The sequence below is a fragment of the Cricetulus griseus genome, chromosome 3 (assembly GCF_003668045.3).
Source record: "Cricetulus griseus strain 17A/GY chromosome 3, alternate assembly CriGri-PICRH-1.0, whole genome shotgun sequence".
Lineage (NCBI taxonomy): Eukaryota > Metazoa > Chordata > Mammalia > Rodentia > Cricetidae > Cricetulus > Cricetulus griseus.
The window spans coordinates 60,921,508-60,928,492 of record NC_048596.1 but is presented as its reverse complement, the minus strand read 5'-3'; the positions used below and the strand labels follow the sequence as shown (position 1 = coordinate 60,928,492).

General features: G+C 41.8%; 1 pseudogene; it reads right to left on the bottom strand.

The window, feature by feature from the left end:
* Positions 1 to 3,913: 3,913 nt before the first annotated feature.
* Positions 3,914 to 4,852, bottom strand: LOC103159355 (annotated as a pseudogene).
* Between the last annotated feature and the right edge of the window lie 2,133 nt (positions 4,853 to 6,985).

The window sequence follows — 6,985 nt, the reverse complement described above, 5'->3', positions numbered from 1 at the left end:
TGTTTTTTGAGATTTATTTCCAGTGTGTGTGTGTGTGTGTGTGTGTGTGTGTGTGTGTGTGCACATGACAGCAGGTGCCCACGGAGGCTCTGGCCTGGAGCTAGAATGGCAGACATCTGATGTGGTTGATGGGAATCCAACTTGGGTCCTCTAGTGGAGCAGTGAGTGCTCTTAACTTCTGAGTCATGTCTCAGCTTTTTAAAGGAGCCAGATGGGATTTTTGGAGTTGAAAGTACAGTGCTTGTACTTTAAGATCTCACTAAAAGACTCACAAGGGAGAGCTGCGATGGCAGGGAAAAGACTAAGTGGGCTGGACAGATCAATTGGATAATGCCAGTCAAGGAACTGAGAAAAGTGAAAAGACTAGGTTCTATGACGCTCATCTATAATCCCAACACTGAAGAGTGAGAGTTCAAAGCCAGCCCTGGGGTACAGAGTAAGTCCCAGATTTGATGAAAGAGAGGAACAAACTTCACAGAAATAGAAACGGTAAACTTAAAATTCATACAGACACACAAGAGTAATGCTAGAGATATCACCATACCCGATTGCAAGTTAGAAAACAGAGATAGAGACAGCATGGTAAAGACCCAAAACAGTTACATAGATTAATGAGAATAAAGTGACCAGAAATAAGCTCATGCAGTTATAGTCACCTAATCTTGAAAACAGTGTCAAAAACATGCATCTTTTGGGAAAAGTTAGACTCTTTCACATATGGTGCTGGGAAAGACTGGGTTCTACATGCAGAAGAATGAAGCCAGGTCCTTGGCTCTTATCTGCACAAAACTCCACCTGGATCAGAGGTCTTAATGTAAAACTTGGAATTCTGGAGAAAACAGGGAAGACATGTTAAGATAAAGGCATAGGCAAGGGCTTTCTGTTAAACACCTAAGCAGCTCAGGAAATCCAAGAACTGACAAGTGATATTTACAAGAAATAGAGAGAGGCTGCACTATGAAGAATGTATGAAGCTCCTTGTTAGTTGTCTGATAAGGTATTACTATTTAGACCAGTGGCTCTCAACCTGTGGGTCATGACCCCCCTCCCAGGGTCACATACCAGATATCCTGCATATCAGATGTTTACATTATGATTCATAACAGAAGCAAAATTACAGTGCCAATGAAATAACTTTATGGGGGGTCACCACAACATGAAGTACTGTATTAAAGGGTCACAGTATTAGGAAGGTTGAAAACCATTGCTCTAAAGTATTGAAAGAACTCAAGACATCAGACACCAAAAGAATATACTGTCAACAAATAGACAACTGAATCGAACAGTTGTTAGAAGTGGCCAATAAATATATGAAAAAAAAGTGTTCAACATTGAGAGATTCAACTTGACCTGTTAGAATTATAATCATCAATTAAATGAGAACAAAGGCTTAGTACTAGAGGGCATGGACTGCACTGGGAAGGGACCAGAATTTGGTTCCCAGCACTGATATCAGGCAGCTCACAACTGCCTGTAACTCCAACTCCAGAATTCTCAATACTTTCTTCTGGTCTCCATGGGCACCTACATTCATGTGCATATAACCCTACACTGACACACACATGTAATTTTAAAAAATAGTACTTTGAAACAAGGTCTCACTATGTAGTCTGGTTGTGCTGGAATTTGCTACAGAGACCAGGCTGGCCTTGATCTTACAGACATCTGCCTGCCTCTATCTCCTGAATTGTGGGATTAAAGGCATTCACTATTACACCTGCTAATAAAATCAATTAAAAAAAAACAATCAGTGAGTGGCTAGAGAGATAACTGAGAGGTTAAGAGCACTGGCTGCTCTTCCAGAGGTCCTGGGTTCAGTTCCCAGCATCCACATGGTGGTTTTCAAGCATCCCAGGGGATTCAATGCCCTCTTCTGACCAAGAACTACACTCACATAGTGCACAGACATACATAGGCAAAGTACCAATACATGTAAAATAAAAATAAAGTCTCAAAAATTTAAATGTAGGCAAAGTTTGTAGAAGATGTTGGAAAAAGAAACTTTTAACACTGCTGGTGCAATGTAAACAAAATGGAGATGACTCAAAAACTAACAACATAAGCCATATCTCAGGACACACACACACACACACACACACACACACAGAGAGAGAGAGAGAGAGAGAGAGAGAGAGACAGACAGACAGACAGACAGACAGACACAGACACAGACACAGACACAGACACAGACACAGACACAGACACAGACACAGACACAGACACAGACACAGACACAGACACAGACACAGACACAGAGAGACACAGAGAGGACAGATGATTGAAGTACCTTAGATACAGTCATGATCTGACCCAGCACGCCACTCCAGGTATATACACCAAGAGAAATTATAACACATTCACACAGAAAACATACACATAAATGTTCATATCACAATAATTTACAATAGGCAAAAGATAAAAGCAACTCAAATATTGATCAACCATCAAATGGATAGACAAATGGGTTATATACATAAGACTGGAATATTTTTCAGCCATAAAAAGAATGAGTAACTGATCAACATACTGTAAATACAGAGAAACACTGAAAACTAAATAAATGAGAATACACACACACACACACACACACACACACACACACACACACACACACACACACCTTACTGCATAATTTCACTTCTAGTGCAAGTCCTGAATAGTAAAAACAACACAGGTAGAATGTTGGTTTGTATTAGGTTAGTGCTGGGCAGTGGGGAGGAACAGTGGGATGATGGCTAAAGGAGAGTGTTTGTTTCTGTGATGATGAAAATGTTGTAATGTTGACTATGGAAATGGTGAATTACAGACTGAATGGGGAAGCCAGAAGACTTGTGACTTGTATCTCAACATAGCTCTTTAACAGAACAAGCAAACTGAACAGCCATGATAATCTGGAAAACCCCCATGCTGCTGCTGTCTTGTAACCTGGATTGTAACATGAATACCACATGGGAATTGAGAATCATAGCCAGGTCCTGTTACAATAAATCTTTCTGCCAAAAGCCACCTGAGCCCCACTGCCATGTGTGAGCTTTATGCCAGCTGCCCGCCCGAGTTAGGCCCAAATGAATACACAGAAACTGTATTAGGTTCAAAGCTGCTTGGCCAATGACTAGGATTCTTCATCTGCTAGCTCAGTCTCAATTATCATAAATCTATATATTTTATAAGACTTATCTTATTGGAAGCCTTGTTGGTGTCCTCCCTTGCCGGTGGATCACATCCTGCCGCTGGAGCAAGAGCAGAGGGGAAAAAGGGACCCTTCCTGTTTCTCCTTCTTTAAATATGAGTCTCCTTGCTATGTCACTTCATGCCTGGATCACCACTTCTCTATTACATTTCCCAGAATCCTCTTTGACTCATAGTCCCATCTAACTTGCTGTCCCATTGGCCAAACAGTATTTTATTTAGCAATCAATAAGATAAACATACACAGTACATTCCCCATCAAGGTCCTGCCTTCTTTTAATTTTTTTTTCAAATTTTAGCCCTAAGATCATTTTTAATTGCTTTAAAAAATCTGGTGAGTATAGTGATGGATGTGGGAAGAAGGGGCTGCAGTTTATAGGCCGAACATATCTGAAGATTCTTTAGTTAGGGAAAGGGGAAAATACCAAGGGCAAGAATGTATTACATCTGGGCAGTGGTGGTGCACACCTTTAATCCCAGCTCTTGAGAAACAGAGGCAGGCTAACCTCTGAGAGTTAGAGGTTACCCTGGTCTATGGAGCTAGTTCCAGGACAGTCGAGGCTAGACAAAGAAACACTGTCTCAAAAACAAAACAAAACAAAAAGAAAAACGAAAAAGGAATGTAAAGAATGTATTATAAATAAGAAAATAAGAGTCTTTCCTCAAAATGGACAGCGCTGGTTTGAGTTGCACCTGTGGGAGAAGTCTCTCACAAATGGCTTGTTTATAATGTCTTTTGTAAAATAGAGTCAACAGCGTCCAATGAGTCTTCTTTTATTAAAACAATATCATGAGAGTTCATGTATTTTTCTCAAAACTTGTCTAGTCTGTCATTCAGAATACCCGATTTTCAGAATGTGTTCAATGTTGTCTATGCCATCTGCCATCCTTAAGTCTACTTGGGAGTCTCCCAGCAGAATGATGTTGCTGTTGTTTTCGGTTGGCTAAAATAGTCTGTGTTCTTCAAGGCACCATCATGTTTGTTGAATACATGCATTAGTTCTCCTTTGGATCCTTTCAGCACTCCATTTTCAACAAAATCCACGCAGTTGAATATTACTTTGCTATATAATTGATAAACTTCAGCCTGGTTGATAACTCCTTCAAGCATGTCACCAATACTAGCTGAAAAGATGAACATAGGGACACTGTGCTGCTGAAGTTTACCAGAGAAATCCTTATAGCCTTCCTTGAGCATACATCAGAGTCTTCCACAATCTCTTTTAAGTTTGGCTTCTGGTATGCCTTGTTCAACAAGCAAACCATGTGATTTAGTATGTCACTACCATGTAATGGAGATTCTCTTCCACAGAGGAAAGGATCAACCACAACAATGTAATACCGCTCCTTTGACTCCAGTAACTTTCTTTGACATTCGTCTGTATCAAGTCTACAGATGTCAATGATACATTGGCCATCTTTTCCCACTGTAGGAAAACCTACTTAGTGTAATGTAAAAGTCTGTTATTATCTGAAGTTTGACAGCTCCTTCTTTAATAAGACCACAGATAATTTCTTCTACTCTTGTAGGGCTCTTGGTACAATCCAAGAATTTCTGAAATTCTGGCATCATCTCAATGACCTTGGTCTTGTGGTCTGTCTTTCTCTTCAAGGGGACTATATACTGGGCCAGCACCATGCCAGCCAACACTGAGTGCACACAGGAACTCACTACTGTGCTCATCCATGTAAACAGCCACATGGTCCATGGACAGGCCCACAATTGTGCCCTGCAAATCCCTTTTGGTACATGCCCAGGAGTGCAGCCACTTTTTTGTTTCTGTTGTTGTTGTTCTCTCTGTAATAGTGCCTTCTGCTTCTGCCTCCAGAGTTCTGAGATTAAAGGTGTGCAAATACCACTTACCCAGCCTCTTTCAATTGTTTTTTAAATTTCGTTTTATTTAATGTGTATGGGTATTTTGCCTGCACGTATGCCTGTGTACCACATGCATGCCTGGTGCCAGAAACCGGAAGAGGATGTTGGATCATCTAAGAGTGGAGTTACAGATGCTTGTAAGCCAACATAAGGATGCCGGGGATTGAACCCTGGTCTTCTGGAAGGGCAGACAGTGTTCTTAATCACTGGTCCATTTCTCCAGCCCACAAGCCACTTTAAAGAAAAAGAGATAGCCAGGCTGTGGTGGTGCTCACCTTTAATCCCAGACTTTGGGAGGCAGAGGCAGGCAGATCTCTGTGAGTTTCCAGGCCAGCATGGTCTATAGAATGAGTTCCAGGACAGGTTCCAAAGCTAAACACAGAGAAACCCTGTCTCTCAACACACACACACACACACACACACACACACACACAGAGAGAGAGAGAGAGAGAGAGAGAGAGAGAGAGAGAGAGAGAGAGAGAGAGAGACTTATTTTTAATTATATCTAGATGTGAATCTGCATTTGGGTATGTGCTCATGAGTGCAGTGGAAGGCATTAGATTGCCAGGAGCTAGACAGTTATGAGATGCTTGATGTGGGTGTTGGGAACCAAACTCAGGCCCTCTGGAAAAGTAAGTAAGTGCTCTTAGCCATTTAGCCATCTCTCCAGCCCCAGGTACTGTTTTTTTTTTCTTTAGATTTATTTATTTATTTATTATGTATACAACAATCTGTCCCCCTATATGCCTACACACCAGAAGAGGGCACCAGATCTCATTATAGATGGCTATGAGCCACCATGTGGTTACTGGGACTTGAACTCAGGACCTCTGGAAGAGCAATCAGTGCTCTTAACCACTGAGCCATCTCTCCATCCCGGTCCTCTTTTTTTTTTTTTTTTTTTTTAAGCAGTATTTCAAAAACATATTCTGAAGCACTTGTGCAGGAAATCACATGACTTCTAAAACATGTATCAAAGTAACCTGATGGAGAGGCCCTTTTGGGATTTGAGGGCCTTGCACTGGTAACTGCTGAGACTGGGAAGTGGGCTGTGGAAGTTCATAGCCTATCAGCCTATCATACCCCGCTCTTTTCTTCCCTTCCTCCATACCCCATCAAATGTCAAATGTGTGTGAGTGCATGTGTGCCCATGAGATTTTCTCTGTATGAGCTTGCATTTTCCACACTAGAAGAAAAAGCTATTTGGATGCCAATGTGGTGGCTGGGACCAGCAAAGTGAGCAGACTCCTCTGGGACAAGCAAAGACATCATGCTTTCAGACTTTCTTTGAGTACAGGAATGTATGGTCAGATAGGAAGCTCATACTGAACCAAACTTTGTCCTCAGGCACACAGAAGGGGCAGGTGACATACACCACTCTATCGTCACAGTACTTCCTGGGACTCAAGTCACGGCCTTCAACAGGCCCTCTCCTTTAAGTGGCCCAAGAGACCTAATGTCACCAGATGCTTTCTGTAGCAGTAGGAAACAGGCCAATGCTTACGGAACCCTGTGCCTACCTAAGAGCCTACCTCAGAGCCCACCTCACTGTGATACTTTCTGTAAACTTGGAGCTTACCAGCATGGGTCTTCATGGGGCATGCTGTTTCAGGAGTCCACCTGCTGCACAGTCTCTGAACAGCTCCTGATTGGTCCTCTTCTTCTACCAGCAAAAGTTACCCTTGCTCCCACTAATGGCTGCTGACCTTTATTGCCATCATGCTTTGTTGTACCCAAGCTTAAAACTGTTGTTCATCCTTTTGATCCCTCCATTCCTGAAATTAGGCTTATTTCAGGAACTCACAACTGATTTAACAACAGAAAACTTCATTCTTGTTTAGTTTTTGTTTGTTTTGACACAGGTTCTCACTATGTAGCCAGAACTTTCTTTGTAGACCAGGCTGGTCTCAAACTCACAGA